Genomic DNA, 26937 nt, shown 5'->3' with positions numbered 1-26937 from the left:
TTCATATGCTCTAGGCAAGAAATTTCCTACTCCTGCTGGTGTAGCATTCTTGGTCCGCTCAATTAATATTAATCATGTAGTTTTTCAACTTAAGAGGGTTTCCAAGAGGTACTGCTGTGACCACATAAGTACGGTAGAAGCCAGTGACAACCTAGTTATGGCGACGATTGACGTTGTCAGTACCAGCAGCCGTCACTCTGTGTGTGCAACCAAGTCGCATATTTTTTTTTTACTCGATACCATGTCTCAGTTTACAACAAGAACCCTGCAACAATTGCCTGGCTAAAACGGCTACCAGTACAGGTAAAGGTACTGGGAACAGTTAGGGCCTACAACAGAATTACAATAACGAAAAAGAACGAAATCGCCTTTATGTTTATGACAATGAGACAGACGACCAAAGACAAGAATGTTCAAGGAAGCTGTCAAGAATTGCGGGAATGAAATCTGGTTTTATTATTGTTATTCAGCATAAAAAAAAGCGAGAGTGTAGGCATTTGGCAGTACCACCTGGTACAAGTCGGGACGCGGGACTCCCACTTAAATGACGGGACTCTTCGGCAAAACTTAAGATGGTTGGGAACCCTAGCGTCGGCGCGTGTTGACCCTTGTAGAATTAATATATCGCTGCCCGCGAGATTCGTGGCGCAGCATGAAAAAACGAAAAAACAGGACTCCTGTAGCAGCGCTAAAGCGTCGGGCTGCTGTGCTAGAGTAACTCGTGTGACGGTATAACCTGATTCACCCCGGGTCTCTTTTCTTCTTCATTGAGAGCGGCGTGAGTAAAACCGATAGATAAACACAAAGTGTCTGAAGTACGCTAAGAATGCTAATCTTCTTAATGCTATGTTCCAGTAAACTCGTGCTGCATTGGCAGCGTCTTGTATGCCATCAAAATATTAGTAGAAAGAAGAGTGACGATATTTGAGTCTACTTTAAAAAAAACCGCTACGTCTGTGCCATCACAATGAAGTACCCCATATAACCATTGCATCAAGCTATATATCGGCAGTTTCATTCTTTCATCGCAATGTGAATCTAATTTGTGATTCAGATGCCATTCAGCTACCCGATCGCTGACCGGTGCATGCCTGTATAAAGGGCGAAAACTAAATCTGGCATCAATTTCATTTCACTGTCTCGTCCACGAGAAACACGCGCGATATTTAACGATGTGGTTTATCCCTTGCACCGAAAATGTGCGTCGGGCGTTTTCTCGAACCGAGCTCATCGTTGGTTTCAGAGATTGACAATTGCAAAGCGTCTGCCTACGGACAGAGAACGCTCTCACGTTCCACGTTCCGTCATTCTGTTAAACATAGGTGTGCATTTAGCTAGGGGATCCGGTAAAGAAGTTGGAAGCGTATGCTTTCTATCATTCCATTCCACTTCTACATAGACGGAAGTGCTATGAGTGATGAATCTTACTGAAGAGAAAGCTGATTAACGCACAGAAAAAAAAAATTGGAAGCTTATCAAGGTTAAGCCCAGTGGATGCTTCGCATCCACTGGGCTTAACCTTAGCGTATCCTTAGCGTTTGGAGGCATCTTGACCGCATACACGCCCGGCGCACAGACGCTGGCGCGGTTGCGGGCACAGAGACTGACGTGACGGCGGGCGCGCGCCGCTTCATCCCTCGCGTGACGTCATATATCACGTGATGCAGCGATGGTGGCGCCGCCGCCACCATCGATGACGCCACAATGATGTGACGTCATCACGTGACGTCACATCATGTGATCTCACTTAGGGTCAATGGTGGCCACCGCCGGGAGGCGACCGACGGCGCGATATGAGGCCCCATCTGCAGCCTGTGTGACGTCATCACGTGACGTCATGTCACGTGACCCCACTCAAGGGTCAATGGTGGCCACCGCCGGGCGTCGCGCGAAGGCCCGAAACCTACGTTAATATGCTTCGCATAAAAAAAGCGAGGAAATGGTGGGTGACGTAATGTCCCACCTAATTGCTAGGTTGAAAAAAAAGTTTGAACGCAAGCATGGTCAGCACTGTGACGCTAAGCAGTGCGAAAAAAAAAGAAGGAAATCAGTGGAATATTATCGCATTGCAATGTCTACATCAAAGGTCACGGCCCAAGAAGAGACCCTAAAGAGAGCACACGACTTCCCATTATTCTAAACGCATAGTTCTCTGCTTGTGATAAAGCGAATCACTCTTGTGAAATATCCTCATCTGGTCAACCAAAAGCACATGATGATGATTCAACTTGCTCTATTCCATGTATATAGAAGTGGCAAATGAAGGTCACACATAGCCTATGTCGATGAAGCAAAGTTTCCACGTCTTTTTCTAAATTCAAAGAAAGTAAACAAAAAAAATTATTGTGACAGATTTTATTTCTTCCTGTCTCCGTCCTTGTCACGTTCCTTCACGAGGGCACACGTTTGGCACGTCTGCACGCAGGTAACAAGAAGTCGCAGAGCACAAGAGCCGGACATTGCCACACTACGTCGAGCGACAATCGAACTTCGGTGGTTCAAACTCGCCTCAGACTCAGGTACACCTTCTTGTACTACATCACCGGTTCCATTCGGCTCGAGTCGCTGTATTTACTCAGTCTTTAGAGCGATGGGTTTCATCCTGTCGCTCACAAAAACGAGACATACACCTTGTGCCTGCATTTTCTTTTACTGTAAACTAGGTGTACGTCAAAGGCAAGAGCTGGTGCCACCCGTGGATGGCAACATCGAGGAATCGTGTGGTAAATGAAAAGGATAACTATAAACACAAAACGTATTACAGCAGGAAGATATTTGTCGAAGAGCGATCGAGAAGCAATTGAGCGCAACATCATTCGGCGGCTACATGCAATGTGGTCGGGAGGGCGCGGCGAACGCCGACAATCCACCCACGCGCGCTCGAGCTGGCGCGTAAGTGACGCATCAGAAACGGAAGCGCCTGAACCGAGGATTACTGAGCTAGATCGGGTGCACCTCGTGTCTCGCTGCAATGAAACGTTAGAGGTACGAAGCGCACGTTCCTCTAGTCTATTTTTGGCACTGCCACTTGTTGGAAGAAATCGATTAGTTGTCATTTATTTTTTTTTGGTATGTGTAGGGCTGCGATTTGGTTCATTCGCAGACGCTTTTCGTTGGAGGTCTGAAGATGTCATTACTGTTTCTTTGTTGTTTTTTCATAAACTGCTCGTAGGCGTACATATATCTTGCTTTGCGCCGGAATGTCTCGATGAGCGGACCTGCGAAATTGGCGCATTTTCATAAGCTAACACAAGCGGCAATAAACAACGCGTGATTGCGGGAACTCCCTGGAGGAGTTAGTATTCCCTTATAAGCACAGCGGAGCCATGGGAAAAAACGAAGGTGCCCGGTATGCCCTCAAATTTACGGACGAAAAAAAAAATTGGGCCACACGTCGTTTCAATGTTACTTGCGCAAGCACGCACGTCGTGTAAGTCACAATAAATGTAAAGAAAATTTTACTTCGCTAGCCCTTCGTGCACCCTCATGAAAAAAAAAGAAAGAAGAACAATAGGACAATGTCAGTAAAGCATAGCAAACTCAATTTGCATCCAAAGCGTTGCCTTTTAACTATTATAGTACATTTCTCAAATACCATGTTTATTTATATAAGCTAGTAACAAGTGCACCCCCCCCCCCCTGGCACATCTGATTATTTATCCTATACAAAAAACAAGTTTCCTGCATCTAAAGTTACATAGGGAAATATTATTTGGCTTTAACTTGAAATAACTTGAAAGAAAAAAAAAAGCCGGTAAGGTAATAAGGTTACACGTTTGCTACGCTACGCTACGGGAGGAAGAAGCTGCCAGGAAAAAGAAGGAAAGGGATGTTATTTTTGTACTTAAACAGATATACTTACAGGCTCCCATTGTACAGTATCGCACTGCCGCATCGCCATAGAGCACGTATTCGGAGACGGCAGGTGTCTGATGGTCATAGATGTTTTTATTAAAAATCTATATTGTCTAAAAAAAGACACCTTGTATATGCACTGGCAGCGGATGCGCAAATCTTGCAAAAGGATGTGCGGGAATGGGAAACCACCCCCTTCGGAAAGGACCGCGCTGACTGCGAGACTGCAGAGACCACGCTGCTCAGTCCGAAACGAAAATTTGCACATATGTGTTGCGAAATTTGCGCATTGCAATTTGCAGAAATTTGCACATACTGCATCGTAGCAATGCATCGGTGCCCGTTTCCGCAAAGATTCTAAACAAGGCCTACTTCCTTAAGAAAAAAAATAAAGACGCTGGCCAAGATGAATAAATATACAGCAAACGACTTCGGACGAGAGTTGTGAGCGGCTGTTTTTGCTTTAGTTCTTGCGCAGCAAGCATAGTGGTCTGCGTGAACCTCTGCTAAGCAAGGCACCCCAGGAAAGCCAGACGCCTGGTTGGGGGGTGGTGTCTGGCGGTGGGGTTGGAACCACACACCTCGCACAGCCGAGCCGAGTGCCCTACTCGGTGGTACATGATCCGCGCCGTGGCTTTAACGTCAGGTTTTGATTAATGTCTTCATCTTGGCCAGCGTCCGTATAGTTATCTTCACGATTAATTTTGACCAAGCGAGATTTCGTCAGACTCTTGACATCACCGCCACTTCCTTTTTGTCCGGTGTTTTGGGGCCAGCCACTGACGTTAGAGGTCACCTTTATTGTGAGACGAGCAATACAGCGATGACCGATGGCATTTGATAGACTTTGCTGATGGAAGTTTTGTTAAAAACAACGGCCCTGAGGCTGCAGCCTACGGACGCTTAACATTGTAATTCCCCTTGTATAGCTCTTGACGAGCGTACTCTCAATTTGAATATAAACATATTGAACATCTAGAACTACAGTGCTTGTGCGAGGCGGCTGGTAAAAATAAAGTGAAAAGTTTTGTTCATTACTGCTGGAAAAGCCCAGCACATTGTCCTAGCTTTAGCCTTTCCTAGCGTTTAACAAATAGGATGTTTCGTGCTGATACCTTTGTGCAACACGAAAAACGCACTGGGCATCTGAATCTCACAAATGGGAAAACACGACATTGTGTTTAGGCCGTTGAGTTAAAGTTGGTGGCAATACCGAACATGTGAAGGCAGAACAAGGACCCGGTCATGCACGAAAGTTAAGCCCAGACCCCATGAGAGCGATCTTGTGCGCGAGGGCGAACAAGCGACGGCTTTGAGCGACGAAACGGGCCGTCGCGCGAACACATCACTCGTTCTTGTTGCTCGATCACTCGGTGCTGGAAATCTAGAACTCGTCGCTCGTCGCCCGGAAGTACTATGATCGACCAGCCAGTAGCGTGAAGCCGCAACTGGATGTACAGTCTTGGTAAAAAAAAACTTGAACCTGCTGTGAGCGGTCGGGGAGCAGCTGCGCTCCGCTATCGCGGCGCTGCCACGATCGGCGCGTGCTGCTGCTCGCTTGCGTTGAGGATAAAGAAGGCGAAATAATAGACAGTTTTAGCAGAGCGTTTGCTTGCGCTCCGCTCCGCACACGTTTCACGCGCACCGGTGGCTGCACAGAATGCATTGACTTCGCTTATCTAACAAGCGCGTCTCCCAGAGATGCTACTGACGTGCTCTCAGCTTGGCAGTCAAACAATTACGAAAGCAACTACACGCTCCCTGACACACCGCTAAATCCGGTTCCTAGCGGAACGCGGTCAGCGTCCCACGTTCCGCTGCCGCTATGTGTGCTGTGCGCACGCGCGTCAGAGTTCCCGGTAGCGTTTTGCTGAGCGGCTGCGTGCCAATTGTTGTGATAGGCCGGTCTGAGCGGAGCGGACGGTAAAGGCTCTGCTAAAACTCTCTATTAGGCCGGAACGCGACGGTGGCAAAGCGGAAGCCACCCGACCGGCTAGCTTTCCCATGTGTTTGACTGTAAACTAACCAAAGTCTCTGGTTGAAAGGAGGCTGCGTATAACCCATATTTTTTTCACTGCCGACGAATACGACGAGTGAAAGACGAATGATGCCTCAGTAAAATATATCCAAAATACTTCTTCCAATAAACCCGTGACAGCGACAGCACCGCTGGTGTGACGCCTTCACTGTGCGAGAACCCTATAATCTAGCTCGTGGCCCTGGTCTACTTTACGCGATTCAAACGCGTGGTGCCCAATGCAAACGGGATGCACTTACACTGGCCTCATGTGTGTATGAAAGTGGGCCCTAACGACAATGAGGCAGTGCGCACGAAAACATCAAGAAAGGCGACGTAGTGGGCACTTTCCAAAATGCCGAGGAAATGGGTCTAACTCGATCGGTTACTCAAATCAAATCAAATCAGTTTATTCAAACACCCCGAGATGCTTAGGGGCACGGACAAAAAGTCCTGAAAAGGCTTGACGCGGGTCGATGCCCCCTTCTCAGGGCAGGGCAGACGTCTTGTAGTCCCGAAAAGTTTTCATAACCTCACTGTGGGTTTAATTAAAGAACTTCAACGCCAAACGCACTCGTATGGTCGCTCCTTAATGGAGAAGAGCGGTGTACGTATTTGGAATATTCTAACGGTGGTTACAGGCCCTTTCCGAAAAAAGCCTTTGTAGTCGAAATTACCGCTTGTGGGCTTTTCCAAACGAACGATGACTGAATTGCTCGCATATTGCAATAGAACCTGGAACAACGCTACACAGCAAAGAGAGATGTCAGTTTATATTTTAGCTTTTGTTTTCATCGCACTCAGAAACACGTTCAAAATGTTTATCTGAAAGTATAATGCGAAGGCACTCGCCTTTGAATGCGTAGGTTAAAATTGTAGTAGGTAATTTCGATAATTAGGACAATTTTCATAGTAGAATGCGCTGTATGGAAGCCGGGCAGTTTTGCCCAGGCGGGCGCATTTACTTGCACGAAGCACCGCCCCATGGCGGCCGCAAGACGACCTCGTAGCTGGCAGAACGAACGTCGCACTAGTTTTTCACGAGCGCTGTTATCAAAGGATGCTTGAGAGACGTGCTTCCCTCGCCCTCTTTATCCTCGGTGCAAGCGAGCGCTGTTATCAAAGGATGCTTGAGAGACGTGCTTCCCTCGCCCTCTTTATCCTCGGTGCAAGCGAGCAGCGGCGCGCAGCCGTTCCCCGGCCGTTCACAGCGGGCTCAAGTTTTTTGAACAAGACTGTACATCGGTGAAGTACTACCGATTGACGCACGGAACGGGCAAATGACTCAATTTTGATACGTGCAAGGATGAGTACCTACTGCACGACCTTCAGAAATATTTTACGCTACTCCTTACAGTAAAACACATCGACTTAAGTTATTAAAGCACGCGTCACGCAAGTTGCGGCGCGTATTTGCAGCCCTCATGCCTTCAACGCCGCGGGGAGACGTCGCCAAGTGTCGTCGCTCGCGTAGGGATGCGACTTGTAAGCGACGAGCGAACGCGACAGCCATGTCCATCGCGTCGCCTGTCGCCATCGAGTGCAAGATGGCTCGAATGGAGTCTATACTTTGCGGTTATGCGTCTTTCCTCCCCCCTCCCCTCTCTGTCTCATCTTTCTACTCCCTCTTTCCCGTCCCGCAGAGTAGGCTAGCCAGCCAGACGCATTTCTGGTTAACATCCCTGCCCTCTCTCTTTCTTTCCTCCTCCTTGCTAAGATCAATACCATACCTAGATGCTGTATTTGTAATTAGGAGCTTTATAGACGCATAAACTTTAGACATTGCCTGAAGACACTGAGTAAATCATATAAGGAGATACTTTATAGATTTAGTAAAGTTGAGACAACAGCATCAATCATAGAGCAGCATTGTGTTTCCAAGATCCCACCGGCGCACACCGTAGCGCTCTCCGAGTCCAAGTTTCAGGAATCAAACAACGGGTGAAGTGAAATTGGTTAGGGAGTGTAGCATGAAGAAGTGACAAATAGAAGTTTATTAGACGACAAAGCTCTAAGGAAAAGGAAACATAGTGCCAATGAGCTATTTCATAAACTGATGAAGCGAGAAAATCCTGGGGGTATATCACTGGCGCATTCACCGCGCGCATCATATGCCAGAGGACATTGGACATCGCAGGAAGGGGCCTTCGTACTGAGATATAGTTGTTATATTTATGATAATAATGATAATGATGGACGTTTTGTCAAAACCTCAATGTTCCCAGTATTGCTTACTCATTCGGTGCCGGAACCTCGGTTTCTTCGTCCACTTGATAACCTACACAGCGTATATATAAGCCTGTCACTGAATGCTATTGAGACATCGACTGGCCCATCGCTCCCACAGCTGGCCTTCTTTCTGTTGCCCGGGCTTCACGTTTATGTCTTACTCGCCTCTCCATTTCATTCGGATGACGCATGGCGAACTGACGGAAGGGAAAGCACACACCATACCAATAAAATGTCCGCCTCTCTATGCCGCTCAGTGGCGTCACTGCATCTAATAGAATGTAATGACTGCATGGAATCGAAGTGAAATCTCTTGAAAGAACTTGTGACGAGAGGGCAATTTGTACACCGTTTGCGGGCATCATCAGGAGCTCAAGTTATTTGGACCGGATCCAGTAAACGGACACCTTAAACCTGATCTGTGCTTGTCAGTGAACGCTGTTAAACGTCAACCAACCGCACTTTCGAGTGGGAAAGCCGCCTTAGCCAACAAAGCCCCGTGCCAAGGTCACGCTGCTCAGATTGAAAGGGGCCACGCCCTGTGTTTGACATACGTGTACCTGATCCTGCGCGCAGTTGAGTCAAGCTCTTTTTTATTTTATTTTTAGTTCCATCGTTCGCCTCTACTTTGCTGTCTGTTCGCGGTATATGGTGTAGGCATTCACTCTATACTTTCTTTTTTATTTCTTGCTGCCAGATTACTAGAAATTGCCTCGCCTACATCCTTGAAGAGGCGATTTTTATCTTCAGCGTTTATTCGCACTTCCAATCTCCTGGGCCAAAGACACCAAGGCGCTATAAGACGTCAAAATTTGATCACTTCGCTATAGAGAAAATTGGTAGGGGCCGGCGCTTCGTAGTAGCAGCTGATTTCATGCTTGAGCCGTTGTGCCCTACTTTTCAGCGCCGACTCGCAATTCTGCCGAGCAATACTGCCGTCGATTCAGTATTCCCACGATTTACGCCTTGTTGCCGATTTTTCTCTTTCTGAAACTTTCAAATTCTGACAAAAGAAGAGGAGATACACTTAGATTCTCTTGCAAAATTCGCGAAAGATGAAATGATAAAACTCGCAGATCCTTGTGCCGCATGGCTAAGCGCATGCGGCACAAGGATCTGCCGTAAGAACGATCGAAATTTTCGATAAGAAAAATTCACGCTTACCACCTTTCCTTATCCTTTACGATCCCACCTGGAGTAGAGTGCCAAACCTGTCGCTAGGCTAACCTCTGCTGGCGTATGTAAACCTTCTCGCTCTGTGTATCGGTCAGGTGAAAAAGAAAACTGCAGCTTCAGCCGTAACACGTAGCAACAACGCAGTCTTATGCGCAATACGTCTCGCACGGTTTCGTGTGCTTTTGCTTCGTGTCAGGACTCGCTGATGCGAGCGGGCAATCTCTTTTTGTTTGCGTGTAAGAAGAGAGTAAGTTCGTCTTCGTTTGTGGAAGTGGTGCTCCGCGGGGGTGCAAATAGAAATGCACGTTTGCTATTTTTTTTCTTCTCATTCATGCTCGGTCAGTGACCTCTTTACCGTTGGCTTCGTTTAAATTCTTCCGCGCCTCGGTGCTGGTTTATTCTGACGTCACGTTGTGCTGGTTATTCTGCACGTTACGGGGGTGTGGGAGGGTGGGGCCATGAAGTTTTGAATTTATCGGGCTCAACTAAAGACGAATGCTTGCCCGACACTACATGCGCAGCTCGAAAGCTCTAAGTCCACGCTTAGCGGGGTACGAAGTCTCTGTACGCGACGTGCTGCCATTGAGCTGGAGCGGCTTGCACGAACATTTAATAACGAAAAAAATAACGAATTTAAGGACGCGTCCTTAAATGTTCCATAGATAACGCCTAGTCCGCGCGAAAATGCGTTCTTATATTTGTTAGTCTTTTCGTTAATAAACATCCGTGCAAGCCGCCCCTGGATGTGGTACCAGTATTCATAACCCTAGATGCTGGGACGTCAAGGGGTGGCTAGAGTGGCCGCTGTGCTCCCGCCACTCGAGGTCCTCGGCAGTCGACCTGCCTATAGGCCGTCATGGATTCGCTCGTGCACCGCTGCTGAAACACTCGCGTCATTGAAGCCTGCTGAAGTGGCCGCGGAAGGCCCCTCAGCTTTGCAGGTGACCACGGCCACTCGCTCGAGTCTCTCCTGCTGCACGAAGCAGTCTGGCTGGAGCCGAAAGATGTCCGTCTTGCGGAGGCTGCGTTACTTGTGGGAGGTACAGCTGACCGGCGATACCCTGGCGGGACAAGAAGCTCTCGTCCAGCAAGTACGTCGAGCAGCCACGGCCAGTGGAGTCCTGGAATGAGGACCCCACCCACTCGACCTCAAGAGCAACCACCTCGGTGGTCCAAATAAATGTTTTTTCTCTCTCTCTGACCACGCATGCGGACCATGACGGAACTCCGCACGATAGTCCGCGGATGCCCACACTGGAAGTCAGCGCTGAAGCCTCGACGTCGTCGTTCCGCGACCGGGACGAAATGCGTCAGTGGGCTTTCGGTGCCTACACCAGGATTGAGGCGTGCGTAGCACGCGATCATGTTATGCCCCATACCTACGACCAGCTTTTTTTTTTTTTTTTGCAGCGCGTTCATTATGTCGTCCTTCGTTCTTTCACTCAGTTCGTGTCGAAGTCCTTGTGTGATAAAGTCGTTTATCGTCGCGTCTTCTGTGTCTCCTCTCTGTGCCCGAGTCGAAGCACCGCATTTACGGTTAAACCGCAGATCATGTCGCTGGTCACCGCGCTGTCCAGGAACAGAAGTCTTATCTGCTGTAGCATCGGTGCAGGGACTGTGAGGTAAACCCTTGACTCAGTGTAAATATTGAAGCCATCACGTCCTATTTCACAGTTGGGAAAAACTGCAATATTACTGTCTTTGTTTTGCTTGTTTCTTTATAATCTTTTCGCAAAATACTTCAGAATTTCTGTGTCGGGCAGCGGTTGGCATCAAAGATTAGGGTAGTCAACAGATAGTAGCTACTACTGTTAAAAGAAGCGGTTGCGTGTTTGGCTACCAGGCGCCACATTGCAAATACATCTCTTTGTTGTTAGTGAAATGAAAACAAAAGAAAGAGACGCTGTCACCTTATCATGCTGACGTCTAGTCCTTTTCGCATAGCGGAAACAAAAATATCACTATATATGCAAGAAAATGAAAAAAAAACACGTCATGGGGTCCGAAATCCACAGCACGCAGTCGTATACTCCCATGAACATATATATATATAAAAGGCAAATGCAAGTTGCACAACCATGAGAGAGAGAGAGAGAGGAAAGGGGAAAGGCAGGGAGGTTAACCAGAGAAAAAAAATCCGGTTGGCTACCCTACGCTATCGCTACCTATCGCTACGCTATCTTTTCTATCGGCCCTGCGGCGCGGACCACACGAACAACTGGTATTTGAGATTAGAGAACTCATTCATACCTTAACTGAGAAAGGACACCACGTGACATTTCAGTGGCTTCCAAGTCACTGCGGAGTCATAGGGAACGAACACGCTCATAACGCTGCTCGGTCGGCTCTTCAAGGGGACGAAGAGGAGCCGATACCGTTATGAAGGACAGATGCCGCTCGAAAACTTCGACTGATCAGCCGTCACATCATGCTATCCTTGTGGAACGCTGGAAGTTTTCACAACTACCGACTCCACCATCTTGACTCCTCCCTACGCCTTTGTATTCCAGCTGAGCTCTGTCGTCGCGAAGCTACCCTGCTTTGTCGACTGTGGCTAGAGGTGGCTTTCACCAAGTCTTTCGGTTACCGAATAGGATGGGCCGACGACGCCTCGTGTGAGGTCTATGGTACCGAGGAGACTTTTCAACACCTTCTTTGTGAATGTCCTCGATATACTTTACAGAGACAATCACTTGCAACCGCGATAGCGCGCTTTGACCAAAGACCTCTCACAGAGGAACTCATTTTCAGATACCGCCATCATAAGCCATCGCAGCAGAGGGCGACGAGGGCACTGTTGCGGTTCTTGAGGGCGACAGAATTGGACAGGCGACTGTAGCCTGAACAGATGTTGATAGTACTACAAGTGTCAGTGTGCTGTGCGATGACAGTGTTCGGTGACAGTGACCGATTGTGATTGTGTGTCTATGCTCCTTCCTTTCCTTATCTCTACTTTGCACAACCATGAGTTTGTAAACAAAGTCACAAGCACACACAAGCGGCATGATGTACACAGGTGAGGACTTACACATAGTTAAAATAATGCACACAGAGAATACAAGAAAAGCACAACACGTGTTATAGAAGCGCTAATAATTACAAATAATAGAAGTTATAGTAATATTGTGTTACTATTCAGTGCGGCATCTAGTACTTGTTAAGGATGCCTGTCTCTTCGTAAAAATGTTCAAATGCGTTCAATGCTTTTTGCTGTGCTATTTTCGGTGGCCATAGGCCCCGCAATTTTGCGAGAGAGAAAGGTCGGCGAGGATCAGTGGAGTGTAGCTCTTGTTCTAGCTGACGTCCTTACGTCGCGCATGTAAGGCATTCAAGGAGGAGATGGCGAACATCCTCATCGTCGTGGCCACAGTAGCAAGCTGCGGTAGAAGCCCGTTTTATGCGATATAGAAAATGTTTGGTGTATGCTGCCCCAAGGCGCAATCGAAACCCACTTTGAGAAGCTTGTTGAATACAGGTTAAGAAGCGAGCACTGTGGCACACGCTGTATTCTTTTTGTTATCATCGATGTAGCACGTGCACGATCAACACACAAATTTGAAGCCATACGAGAGCGTGGGTTGATAACAAAAGCCTATATGAGGGATTCGAAAAAAAGGAGAGACGCACATTTCGCAAGCTACCGAACTTTAAAAAAGCATTATTTCCAGTTGGCTAGTTTGATAACGCGGCGGTGAGAAAGGAGGCGGTGGGCAAAAGCTGTTAATTCTGACCGTCTAACAGGCTGTACAACAAATCGCTACGCGTTTTGTTAAAGTTTGCTAATGGAGATGCTGACGGCCGGGAATTCGTTAGCAACGCAAATTTATTTTACATTTCGTCGTATACCCATCACAACACTTTACAACAATTAGCCAGTCGAAGGCAGCAAACCTGCCTGCAAGACCGCGACAAGTGCCACCCATATAGTTTGTGAATTTTCACGAGTCCTGGTGCACGCCCACTCTACATTCTCGGCGAAGCTAAGCCGCGCGCATCGCGCAAGTAGACCAATTCATTTGCATGCTCCTTTCAGCCAAGTCACTTGCAAAGCGCCCCTCGTAAGAGAATTTGCGGCACTGGGAAGTGTAGCTCAGTACAGTCGAAGTTCCTTGGAGGGCGTCGGTGAGATTACGGTTCGCATTCACAACGTGACAACGCCCATTCATGTTGTTGGCGATATTGTGAAGTCGTATCAGACTTCGTCGCCTCTGTTGGCGCAGCAAAGTGTCGTCGGCGTTAGCACGGTTTGTGTTAACCCGCGTTAGGCGCAGACATAAGGCGCGGCGCAGTGCGACTCAAGACCCAGGGGAGTCGTATTTCGTGCGCGCGCGTGTGTAATGCCCGTGCTGGCGTATCAACAACAGCTAACCGCGCCTGGCTTTTCCGGATAACGGGTTGCGGTCTTTTCACTCGTTTGCGCCCGTTTGTTAGGTGTAAGGACTGAGAGAGGTTTGCCGGTTGTGTTTTGCCATTGTGTTGTGCCGCTCCCAAGACAACGGGGCGGAAAAAATAATGTCTCTTTCGCTCCTCAGTTTTCCTCGCTTATTTTGCCGTTTTTCATGCAAATCAAAAAGTTTATGAACAAAGAAAGAAAGAAAGAACAGGCTGGAGTCAGAGAATGGGGTAAGCAGCTCCGTTGCAATATACCCCCTTCACGTGAGCAACCCCAGACACACAACTCAACAGATGTTTTACGCGAGCAATGCTCAAGGTCGGTTTCCACTTCGACGCCACTGTGGGCACATTCAGAGCAACTGTCACACGAATGCACCGTAGACACGGTGACTTTCATAAAAGTGAACATTTTTAGATATTATAGGGAATTGGTGCTTCTTATACCTTAAATAAAGCTATTGTCAGCCCCGATTTCGGTGTTTCGAGTATATTTTGCAAGGTTCGAACTTGACGAGGCTCGTAGTAAACTTTGTAGAGGGAATCAAAGGTTAGTGCGTCATGATAACTTTGACGTATATTTCAGCATCTGTAACATAGCCCCCGGCGCTGAAATTAAGTCTGCATTGGATCTATAAATCTTAATTACGTCGAGGCCCAGTCTATGACACAACAGAAGATCCTAAAACATCCAAGCGTTCGCGTCTGTTAGAGCCTTGATATGCACCTTTATATAGTTACCGTAATTAGAGTACATGATTTTGATTATTTACTTTCGTGCTTTTCCTTCATTTGGTCAGTCTTTATGAAAGTCCGATAGTTAAGCTCATAACAATTTTAGTCATGTAGTGTGTTGCGGAATACGGAATTTTTGATGCTATAAGCAGTTTCATCACTTGCTGCAGACTGTACTAAAGATGGGTTTGTGCTCATCTACTTTAACCAGTCACAAAGCATCACTATGGAATTTGCAGAGAATGTTACGTAAACTGTTTATTGCCCATCAAAACAACACGCCGAAACCTAAGGAGGAAATAAACATAGTCACGCTTGCCGGCTTCGTTCACTAGGCATCCAGAAAGGGGGAAATTAATTTCGCTCTAGAGGAAAGCTTACTACCGAGCTTTTCCAGCTTACAAGGCCACAAAAGAAATCTTACTTTTACAGGAATCAGCGTGGCATTGCTTTGTTTTTGCTTTGTTTTTCTTGCAGTTACTGACGGTTTCGCTGGTATGTTGGTAGTTTATCTAGGGGACATATGGAAAAGCACAAAACGATTTTAGTGTAGTTAAGGGAGAGGCTCTTTAACGAATCTTGGAGATGTTTGCCTGGCTCTGGCCAGCAGAAAGGACATATTTGCATTTACGATCCTATGTACCAGTTTCGCATGCCGTGTGGCCTCAACCGGGTAGATCCGTCTTGTTTACACCACATTTGGCTATATGTCACAAATACTAAACATTTTCTGCTTAACATCAAACGGATATGATTGCCACTGTGTCCTGCATGAACATAAGGGAAGACATAGCGCACTTTTTCTGCGCTTGCAGGCTATTTACACTATAGAAAGACTAGTACTGACGTCTGCAATGAAAATTCATCGAAGAATGTCACCCCTTGAGCTAAGAGGCGTCCTTGACCAGTGTGTTTCGTGTGCACCTCCAAAACGAAGACAATTTTCAACTCTCTCAGAGACACTAGTCTCCATGAGATACTTCAGCTTGTGAGTTATGGCGTGTTGTTTGTAGGTTGCGTATCTGTCGTGCACTGTGAATATCATTTCGTTTTTCATCATACCCATCTGGAGTAGAGTCGTGTAGACTGCTTTTTCTAAACTGTATATAATTTCTATGACTCGACGGAGTTGGTTAGTTGTAGAGGCGATGAACACTAAACAACCGTTTCGAAGTTTCGTATCGAAACTGCGGCGTCGACGACACCCTAGGGACGTCGTGAAGTTCTTGGCATTCTTTATGGAGCAGAAGGAGACGAGGCTTTTCAGTATTGAAAACCTCGCGTGCCTTTCGGTCCCACTACAATGTCCAATGCCGCACTGGACAAAACAGACTGGACTCGCGATGGTTTCCGGAAGGGAACATCCTTGAACCATGCATGCATGACCGCGCGTGCCGCTGGTGCAGAAAGCAACGATGGCGTTGCTTCAGTATCTCGATGCGCCAAGTCTGTGCGATGTAGTCTGCAGACTGTTGCTGCGCATCCTTGTTTGTGCGCCTAAATATGACTTTCCTTGGTCCCTACTTTTTTTCCTTATTATTGCTTCTTTATTCCGTTCCCCCCACGCAGGGTAGCAAAACTTATTTGAGTCTCGCTAACCTCCCTGCCTTTCCTTGCTTCTCACTAAAGGGAAAATTTTCTTTCTCTGTCTTTGCGGATTCCGTGGTATCGAGGACGCGCACGTTTTGTGCCATAGTTAGCGGCACACTGTCGACATGCTGGACGAAAATAAAAAAATGACCTGACCGTTGTCTCCCGCTAAAATGACTTTGAGACTCAACGTGCCAGACATTAAAATAGCAAAATGGGGGCAGAAACTCCCCACTGCAGAATCGTCAGATAGTGGATAGCATTCTTTCTAATCAGTATTTATGATGCCTATACAATACCCTTGAAAAACATGGGGGGACACTTAAGCTTCGCCTTTAAGAGTGGAACGCGATAGCATTAAAAGATCCCTTGCTGCTTTTAACGCTACGCAGCAGCCGCAGCTTATGTAAGTGCTGGCGGCGAACGCTATGCAGAAAGGCGAGCTTTCTGGTTCTTTTTTTTATAGTGTTGCAAGAAACCGAGCGAGCCACGCCGCTTCTACTAAGACAGACCTCAAACAGCAGCTGGAAAATGGGTTTGCGTTTGAGTTCCCGTGTAACAGAATTTCTCGTATATTCGAAACAAAATCCGACGCTATCATGTCTGTAGGTTGCGTGGAAGTCGTACTTTGCAAATTCTCTGACGCATTTTACTTTGAGGAATTCAATTAGTTCAGTAACGGAGGGCCGCCGCAGTAATGCGGAGGGCCTGCTTGGTTCGGGATGCGTGCTTCGGCATGATTTTCTCGGCCGCGAACGCCGACGCGGGACTTTCTGCGACACAGGGCCTTCGACGCTGTCGCGTCAAAACAAGACCGCCGCATTTTGGCGGATCAAAAACTGCAAATAATACCACGCGCGCTATGACGATCTCCCTAACGCTCATTTTTACCACCGATTTTGTGTTTGGTGAATAAAAGAAATGTTGCTGTATAGTGCTCTTTCTCTCGCGTAATTTGCCCGCCGACACGCTCGCCTTTGTTCCGACGTGTCCTATTCGGGAGCTTTTTCCTGTTGTTGTAGACGCAATTATCGGTTTTCTTGCGTTATCCGCGCAAGCTCTCTTCTCTGTTCTAACTGCGCCTCGGTAAGACGAAATCGAAACGCGCTCCCTTGCCGGCGAGGAATAATTCATGAGGAAGTTATTTGCCGTTTGTCGATACATATATACATATACATATATATATATATATATATATATATATATATATATATATATATATATATATATATATATATATATATATATATATATATATATATATATATATATATATATGTGTGTGTGTGTGTGTGTGTGTGTGTGTGTGTGTGTGTGTGTGTGTGTGTGTGTGTGTGTGTGTGTGTGTGTGTGTGTGTGTGTGACCGTAGCGTAAGGGTTCCATTATCGGGCTTCTGTAGTATAGATAGACGTCGTGAATTGTAATGCTGCTGTCGGACAATTTCAGTGTTGTCTATTTACTTGTGTATCAATCGTTACTTTGTTCAAAATGATGAGTTCACAAAGCCGTTTGAAGCCAGAAGGACGAAGTTTCGCCAAATATATGCATCAACCTTCCCTCCTGTGCTGCCTGACAAGATATCGCTCCCACAAGTGGGTGGCGGTGAGTGTACAGAAATTTTCGTATGCACCTTTTCAAGCCTAGATGACTTTTGGGGACAGGAAATGGAAGGACGATCAGAACGGAGCAGAAAATGACCCCGGGCACCTAGCTAAAGAATTTCTGCGCGTTCAAAGTAGTTAAAGGTCCGAAGACACACGAGTAAATGTTGGTCCTGAGCATGTCATGGAGTACACAGGTCTCCACTAAAAATGCTCACGTTTTCCTAATGCCTTCCGCCCCGTCTCCTTTATTTACTTTTTTTGCGTGTGCTTTTCAATCGACCGTCCTCTCTATCGCTATCTCGAAATGTCGCTGCCTTAGGCACCTTCGTAGTAAGAACACAAATATTCAGTTGAGCCAGAATGAAGAGCTGCAAACCGAGTGCCGATCTCGTCTTCTCTCGAGTCAGTAGAAGGCGCTCGCAGGCTTGAATAGGCTTCGATCGCCAGGTTTCTTTTGTGGATACCAGTCGATGCCAACTTGTTGCGCAACGTGCCACCGGCTCTCGACGCCTGCGTATCCGGGGTTTGCGAGATGCGAGCAGCCACTTCGTCAGCGTGGGCGCTCGTCGAACGGACATCGATCAATGCGACGACGCGCTCCACAAGTTGCCGCCGATCGGCGCGTCGCGCTGCGTAATCACGGAGGGACGTCACGTGTGCAGCGCAAATCACGTGCAGACGGCGAACGTCCTCTTCGTCGTGGCCACAGGAGCCAGCCGGGGAAGAAGCCCGTTTTACGCAATATAGGAAATGTTCGGTGTATGCTGTCCCAAGGCGCAATCGATGGATTAGTGTCTCTAAATATCATTTTACGCAAGATGTACTCAGTAAGCTTGACATCTTAATATCATTCCAGGCAGGTTCTGCCAACAAACAGAACATATTTCCCAAAATGTTCCACGCTATATGAAACCGACGTGGTGCGAATATCCTTAAGCGTCTACTATTTCTTCGGTCAGGCTTCTTGCCACGGTTACCGCATATATCTCTAAATATCGTTTTACATAAAATTTACCAGGTACGTTTAACACCTTAATGTCATTCCCGACGTGTTGTGTTGGTGAAACTTATATTGAACAGGATAAGGAATGTATGTATCCCTCTTAATTACGTTCCACGTAGGTTTCACTAATTGGAACATAATTATAAAAAAAATCCATATGAAACCAATACGGAACAACATTAAGAGTGCAGTGATGGTGCAGCAGCATAGTTTTTAATGCGATTAGCATTCTTAAGGTACTACAAGCACTTTCCATTATCTATATACGCAACTATTCGTTTTCATTTCATGCAAAATTGCTCACTGGGTAGTTCACGGTCTAGTGTAAGTAGTATCGGGCTGCTGTAATGAGGGAACCGCGTTGACAAGGGCTGCTCCCACATGTTCAATATTACCACTTGCTATCGTCCTTGCAGAAAGCCTTACAAAAGGGCATTACTACGAAATTTTCCACCATAATCTAGTAGCTGTATTGGCGTATAGCGCTTTCCATCAGACACCACAGCGTCCCTCTTATAGTAAATCTATGTGTATAATAATAGTACTAATAGCATGCGTGTGTGCGTGTTCGTGCGTGCGTGTGCACGTGTTTGTGTGTGTGTCCTCACTCCAGCGAATGACAAAACAAAATGATGGTTCCAATGTGTAGTCTCCCAACTAAACACGTCATAAACGTTGTGACATACCTTGCAAGCTCCATTATGTTTTATTATATGCTGCAACGGATGAGGTAACGTGGTGGATTTGAATTTGTGAACGGTACCATCAATGTTCACACTGATGGCTACTATCCTTGTCGGAAATTCCTGGAACGGGAGAACAATTCGTAGGAAGAATTATCGGCAGAATAATTTTATCCCATAGTTGCAAAAATTCATCCAATTTGTCGACGTTTACACTTGTAAACATCAAGTAGTAAAATCTGTAGTAAACTGAAGTTCACTGCAGTTTTGTCCTGATTCTACAGTGTCATAATGGTAACCTTGTCCTAGATACTACAGTATTCAGATGAGGTAAAACCTTAGGGAACGCCTGGGATATATAAGGCACAAAACATAAGAAAGATAAATAGCATGAGTGGGAAAAAGATAATTTACACTTTGTCATAAGCTTACTACGCACTTCTTGAGCGTCCTGCGCAATTGATTAGAAGCAGCGTTGGCTATACGGCATAAGAAGCGCTGCAGATTGGTCGGATCGCTGGCACAACCTTCGCGTTTATCAAGGAGCTTATCCGCAGGCGGCGCATGAAATCACCAAATATGGTGCACCATTTGTGCAGAAGCCCCATGAAGGACGTGGCCTATCTCACCCAGGAGAAGGCGATGACATATGTGTGGGCATCAAGGACACTTGTTAGAGCAGTCTCTATCGTTGGGAGTCACGCCATTGGGGCTTGCGTAGTCAGGTAAGGTTAGGGGACGCAAAGAGGAAACATCACGCAGAGTGAGAAATTGTTCCTAAGCGGTCCAAAGTAAGAGTACAGAGGTACTCACCTTCTGTTTTCTGTCCAGACAAAGCTCAGTATCCCGAGTTATCGCACACAGCTCCAACGCGCTACATATGCGGAGGAAAAAAAGAGAGGGAAGGAGGTGGCTTGAGGGTGATTGCGAGAAAAGGGGAACATTGGGAAGAGGGGGCGACGTATTAGCTTGCAAATATAGAGCAGGAGGTAGAGTACGATTTAAGGCAAAAAGGAAAGATAGGGAAGTTAATTAGACATGCGAGGTTTGCTACCCTATGCAGGAGGGTAGCAATAAGGTAGGCGATGAAGAGATCAAACGAAAAAAAAAGATAGAGATGAAGGTGCTAGCAATGCGCACACATGCGACTGCCTAACACACCTAAAATCGGTCTCTGAGGCCCGCCGATTTCATAAGATGTAGTAATGCCAGATGCTTTGCCTTGTGAGTCAGCGATGCGTTTGGCTATGGTTGAAGAAACTTGGTCGCGGAATATAGTTGACCATCTAGCCATTCCCGCAGGTTTCAAACAACGTCCCACTCCACGTCATAACTGTGACGAAAATGCAACATTGTTCGATAGTACTTTCACAGTTGCACGAGTCTGCCATTCGAATAAGGAATGAGAGGCCTTCGTAAAGTCACCCCTAACCAGTGCCGCAAGTTTCATATCACAGCTAATAACGCGTCATGGTATTTGTAGTTTCAGCGAAAGGTCAAGTCAGGAAAGACAACCCTTAAAGACACTCGTGGTGTTTTGAGAAGTCTGCGTCTTCTTGTGAGCAAGCAAGCAAATACCCCTCGCAGCGTCGCTTCTCGACATGATTCTGAGACATCGTCTGGGTTTCTTTATGTGCTTACCGGGGAGCAGCACCAGCAATGTCGTTACCAGTAAGGCCGCCGTGACGCGGCAGAAATGGGAAGACGATATCGAGTGCGTTAGAGAGAGCGTGATGAATTTCTGTTACCTCTGGAGATACGAATTGCTCTTACTGAGTATTCTGTCATAGGGGTTGACGTTAGGGAATAGGAGACGCCAGCACCTTTTAAGGACAAGAGCGCGCAGTACTTAAGCAGATCTAATACGAAAACCCGGCAAACAACTTGCGTCTTGTTCCTTTCTGTTTTAAGCGGGTGCACAAGGTCAATGCATTCCTCTAAAATCATACCAATATGGGAGATCGTGTAAAGGAAATGTGTAACAAATAGCTCTCCCCTTTTGCCGATGTCAGATCCCTGGCATGCAACAACGTCACTTAAAACGCAAATAGGGTCGGTCCCTAAGGCGCTCTAGTTCCTTCACACCGTTCCTTTGCGATGCGAGAGAGAGAGAGAGCAAAGAAAGGAAAGGCAGAGAAGTGAACCAGACGAGCGTCCAAAGCACCCCATCTGGTACTGCCTGCGCTTACTTGCACTGGGGAAAAGATTACATGACAAAGAGGAGAGAAGAGGATTTCTACTCCCGTAGGTCATGGTGTAGCGTTCCAGAAGGGGCCACGTGTGAAAAGCGACATGAGGTATCGCGTCTTCTTCTTGCGTTTTTACGTTGCTGTGTGAAGCCCGTTTTGTGCTCTGGACGTGGCTTTCTGGCTGAACAAGGTCCTGCACACACTGCCAGGATTTCTTAGCCACTCAGTGCAAAGAAATCCAGGCATTTACCAAATGATGACAGCCTGCCCTTGAAATTACATGTGTGCAATCATTGTATTCTACTCGTACTAACCTATGTGGCAAAACTTGGAGGTTAACGAAGGATCGTGAGAAGAAGTTAAGGACGGCGTAACAAGCTATGAAACGAAAAGTTATTAGACGTAACGTCAAGCCACAGGAATACGACAGTGTGGATTAGAGAGTAAAACGGGGTAGGTGATAGTCTAGTGTAAATTAAGAGAAATAAATAGACCTAGGCAGACCATGTAGTGTGTTGGGGAGAGAACCTGTGGTCTATTACAGTTACAGAATGGGTGCTCAGGGAGGAGGAAGAAACACAATGAGTATATGAACGTGAGCCGACAGCACCAGGCAGTCAAAGGTGCCCGCACAGGGATCTGTTTTTCAAAAAGCCACTAAAGTGTCTTCATTTACTTTTGCTCCGACGCGATGCTCCTGGAACACCGGGCCTGCAGAGGCTGAGAGAGTTCCGGAAGCAAAAAATGTACAATGTATAGCAACATTTATAGTGTGCGCGCCTCTAAAGTTTCGCGAAATCAGCTTGGCTTTCACTGTTGAAGAAATTTTTAGTCTGCGCATGACATGCTGCGAGTGCTGACGCTGCTCCCTCTCAGCTCGAACGTCAGAACTTTGTTCCGGTAACTATCACCTCCGGAAAAAAAAAACATGCAAAAGAATTCGTTTGACTTCTCCAGCTTGGTCTAATATGGGTAGTCAGTAAACAGCTGCACTACGAAAAAGCTGGCTTACGTGTGAACAATGCGCATGGTTGATGCGGGTCGGTTTTTTCCTTTTTTTTTCGTTTCTTCAAGTTTCTGTGCTTGAACGATGCAAATGTTTTCGGCGGCCTTCTCCGTAAGCAGAAAAACTGAGAGAAAATAGCATTCACCGAACAAAGGGAAACGGTTTACTTCCGCGTGGCGAGCGTGCAGAATAAGCATATTTTATTTCCTATTCTCCAGTTCTTTGCATATTTATCTCAATGCGAATTATCATTTCTAGTTTTTTTTTTCATTGTAATGTCTAACGCGGTTACAGGAGGCGCTGAAAAAACAATTTTGCTGTTTTTCTATCGCGCGCTTGCTTAAATAACATATTAAGCTTTTATTGTTTTTCTGTAGGATATACGTATTTGCCTTTTAGTTTTTGGCAACTCACGCATTCTCAGCCACCAATATGTGCTATGGTAGTCTTTCTGTTTTGTTTTGCATTTGCAAGTTTGCTACGTCTTAGACCATGCCCAGATGAAAATAGTTTGCCGAAACATTTGGGAAAGATCTGAAGCCGCAGTGCATAAATTAATTGCCTATTTAATGTGCACAAAATGTCGCAACAGCAAATGACCAATTAGCAATAAGTCATGCATGGTAGTAAACACGCTTTGTATGTGAACGCAGACGTGCCCAGTAATCAAAGTAAACATAGATAAATTTTACTTTAGACGATGAAAGCAGTATGCATGGTTTTTGGCTGGAATCAGATTAGTCTTATTTAATCTTTCTGGTACATATTAAATGCTCAAAATTTCAAGCCAGATATGAAGAACTGCACTCTTGAAAATATGCTGAGCACGTCACTAATTATTATTATTATTATTATTATTATTATTATTATTATTATTATTATTATTATTATTATTATTATTATTATTATTATTATTATTATTATTATTTATTGTACATGCAGGAAAGGTCGGCTTCAAGCCGGCACAACTGTTTCCAGGCTAAAACAAGCGGGGAGAGAGAGAGAGAGAAAACAAACGGTAACTAATCTGAATCACTGAGAAAGATTTCTTCTTTCTTCACCTAAGACGGGAGGCCTCCCCAAAACAAAGGACAAAAAGGAGACAGGGACACTACGTAACAAAGATAGGCCGGCTTAGGAAGACACAGAAAAGAGATGCAATATCAACATAAGAGGTACATATAGATGCAAAATCGCTCACGCAGAGTTCGCATAAAGGTCACATCGGTTTCAAGATACGTCACAACACAATACTTGCACAGCAAGTAACGCCATTTAGGCTTATAGAACACGTCGCTATGGATGGTTCTTTTTTTCCCCTGCTTTAATCACATTATAATGTTTCTCTCTCTCTTCTGTCAGTTAAAAACTAAAAGAAGCCCAACGTGTATCGACACAGTAAATGTTGTTTTAGACATATAAACACGGATACGAGTAAGATATGCGAACAACAGTGGTAAAATGTAAGAGAAGCTTAGTACCTTGTACTAAGCTTTCTTTTTATGCTGTCTCGCAAGGCGAAATAATGTTTGAAGAAACAAGTTGTGCAAGAAAACGTATGAACGAAAGGAACGTTACATAAGACGTAACAGCAGCAGTGGTCCGCTTTTTCTAGTTTTTTTTCAGTGGTATGTTTGTTGTTGTTGGTGCCTCAAAACATGTGTGCTGTCACTTGCATTCGCTGAAGATCCCCGTTTCTTCATCTTTATCCCTCCGTCGATTCCACATCACGTGGCACACCATCTGTGCTTTTTCGGTATCATGTAATATTGTCACAAAAACCAGGAGCTGGGAAAGCTCTCTCTTTTCGTTTTCCTTTCATTTTTTTTTTAGTTTTCTCTGTCAACAAATGCCCCGAACGTGTTGTGCGATTCGAGGAAGTTACAGGTATGGTCGCTGTGTTAGTTTTTGCACTTTGGGTCTGCAAGAGAATGCAGGAAGCTAATTTAACCTCCCAACGAAATAGTGCAGTCGCATCGTCGCCAGCTTTCCAGTGGCAAACGTATGCCAGCGTACGCATTTAAACGACCTGCCATCTATCGCTCGTGTGAAAGAGCATTTTAGCTTTCTATGTCGCCGTGAACAGATAAGCATAATTTGAAGACAAATTAATTTTGTGAGCGTAAATGTCATGATTCTATATATCTTGCTTCGCTAAAAGAGGTGACCAGTTTGTTTCCGTTCTTTTTTTTTTTAGTTTTTGTTCCAGGGGCATCGACGTTTCCTTCAAATTCTTGCAAGGCTACAGAACAAAAATGCTATGAATTAAGGGTCTTCCCGCCGCTCAAATGTACAATCTGTACAAGCAGTCTCGAAATGAATGAGTGACACAGCATGCACCCTAGTACTATGAGGCCGGAACACTATGAAAAGCAACATCACCATTTTCTGTTCTGCTAATAGAGAAAGTACATACTCCAGCTAACGTATATTAATGTGCAAACTATTCGATGGTTAACTTACGTGTTTCCTGCATGAAGTTCCCTTCATCCTATATCCAATAAAGCTGTTTCTTTGCAGGTTTTAGCCCAGCAGTCCAGCCATGACATCTTCTGGTAAATAAATAGAATTTAATAAACTGCCAAAGAACAGTAGCCTAGAAAATGCATGAGATCATTACAAAATACGGCTCCGGGGTAGTTATTTACACGTCTTGGCACTGCTGCCTGATCCATGCTCTGATTTCTTTAATTTTTTAATAAGCACTATATGCTAGAGTAACATTCTAAACGTCACTTTATTTCCTTTATTATTCGTGTATGGAGCCCACGTGCGTGTTTTAATTATAGTGGCTCATTTTTCCTATGTTTCTCGGGCTGGCAACAACAGAAATGTATGTGCATAATGTGAGCGAGATGCTATTAATTATACATGCAAGAAACAGTTGCATGTATTTATATGCATGTTTTTATATGCCCACAGACGACGTAGAAATGTAAAAAGCTACAAGATATACGTACAAACTAAAGGCACAAATTCATATGTTAGATCGAAAACGAAATGAAACTAACCTGAAGCCATGAAAACTTCGTGAACAAAGGCGTTGCCAGGGAAGCATAGCGTAGCGATATACACTTCCCTTGATGCACACGCTAGGAAATGAAGGCCCAGTCACTATAGATATGCCTAGAAAGCGTATGTTTTCCCGATACTCTTTTTCTGCCCATAGTGATGCGTTTGGACGACACAGGTCCCATGGCAGAAGCTTCTAGGCCCATCAACCGGGTCATTCCGAATGCATCAAGCGTAACTCGAACCAACCGGGCACCGCTCCGTCATTCCTTCGCATTCAGTCGTCGCGCGCCATCGGAAGCAGGCGTCATCGGCGAGACGGCTCTTTCTTATTAGCTAACGCCACTTCGAATCAAGATTCCATGCAAATGTTCCGTGTAGTGCACAAAAAAACACTCGCGACGCATCACCTCCTACCCTCTTCGAAAGCAAGCGAATGGGAACTTTAATGCTGGACGCATATCCTCGCCGTGCTGCTCGCGGATCAGCGTCCGTATAGGCCGGAGCACTATGGGAAGCAAACACTGCGTGGAAGCCGGGTACGAAGACAAAACGGAACGATGAGAAAGAGAAGGAACGGAGCAGTGAGGCTGGAAGGAAAGGCAACATCACGCTTTGGAACCTGCTTGCAAAAAGCGCGCATCCCATGCATGCAGAGGCGTGGAATGAAATTCGGCAGAGTAGGCACGGGGCCGCTGATTCAACAAAAGAAGCGGCGAATCTGAGGATTTTCGCGAACTTTCGAGCCACTCCTTCTCTTGTTGCTCGCTCGGAGGCCTTGCTGTCGGCTCGTAGACGTGGACACGAGGACGGCACGTTCAAGGCGTGGTAGCCTTGCCGCCACTCGAAGCCTTAATTCTTTTTGTGCATCGACAGATGCCGCAGGACACTCGGCTTATTTACAAATGTGCCCAGCCATGAAATAGAGCGCGCCGTTCGGTACGATGCTTGTACGTTGGTGCAAAATTTGTCTGTCTGTTTTTGTTACTTACGTCAAACGAAAATAATACGATGGCCCTGTTCGTTCTTATAGGGATAATGTCTCATTCGCATTAATGAAAAAGACTGCGGAAACAACAATCTGCGAATGAACGCAAGTGAAATTTTCGCGTTCTTTCGCTTCTGAACTGTCGCTTCCATAGTTGTAAAACGTTCGATATATTTGAAATGGTCGAGTGTTCTCCGACATTCTAGATTTCTTCGAGGTTCGAGAATTATCTAACGTTTCAGAGTTCTAAAACGCTCGTTACTATTTTCGGTACCTTGTGTCCGAGCCAGCGTTGTCTAAACATGAATCACTGTCTGACTCTCGTTATGGTCTTCCCTTTGCTTATCTCTGGTACTATTAATATTTGATTTTACTGCGTTGATATACATATACACGGAGAAAGAAAGAGGAAAGGAGAGCTGGTTGCCAACTGTCACCGGACGGCACAACGTTTGTC

At 45.9% G+C, this 26937-nt stretch overlaps 1 protein-coding gene and 1 long non-coding RNA gene across 12 annotated transcripts in view; one reads left to right on the top strand and one right to left on the bottom strand.

Moving 5' to 3' along the window:
- The window catches only part of LOC135902404 (calcitonin gene-related peptide type 1 receptor-like), a 572650-nt gene that overhangs the window by 358078 nt on the left and 187635 nt on the right, over positions 1-26937 (top strand). For 5 of the 8 annotated variants that reach the window (XM_065432417.2, XM_065432418.1, XM_065432419.1 and 2 more), the window contains one exon: positions 2426-2519. The exons of the other annotated variants lie outside the window; for them this stretch is intronic. The gene's annotated coding sequence lies outside the window, so the exon portion shown is untranslated. The remainder of the gene's footprint in view (positions 1-2425; positions 2520-26937) is intronic. 8 annotated transcript variants of the gene reach the window in all.
- Positions 19297-26937, bottom strand: part of LOC135902405 (uncharacterized) — a 35364-nt gene continuing 27723 nt past the window's right edge. For all 4 annotated transcript variants that reach the window (XR_010564500.1, XR_010564501.1, XR_010564499.1 and 1 more), the window contains 3 exons: positions 24944-25032; positions 20099-20159; positions 19297-19408 (listed from right to left, as the gene is read on the bottom strand). This is a non-coding gene — a long non-coding RNA (uncharacterized lncRNA). The remainder of the gene's footprint in view (positions 19409-20098; positions 20160-24943; positions 25033-26937) is intronic.

This window comes from Dermacentor albipictus, chromosome 1 (assembly GCF_038994185.2).
Source record: "Dermacentor albipictus isolate Rhodes 1998 colony chromosome 1, USDA_Dalb.pri_finalv2, whole genome shotgun sequence".
NCBI lineage: Eukaryota > Metazoa > Arthropoda > Arachnida > Ixodida > Ixodidae > Dermacentor > Dermacentor albipictus.
Note: the sequence above shows the minus strand (reverse complement) of the source record. Positions and strands in the feature narration are given on the sequence as shown.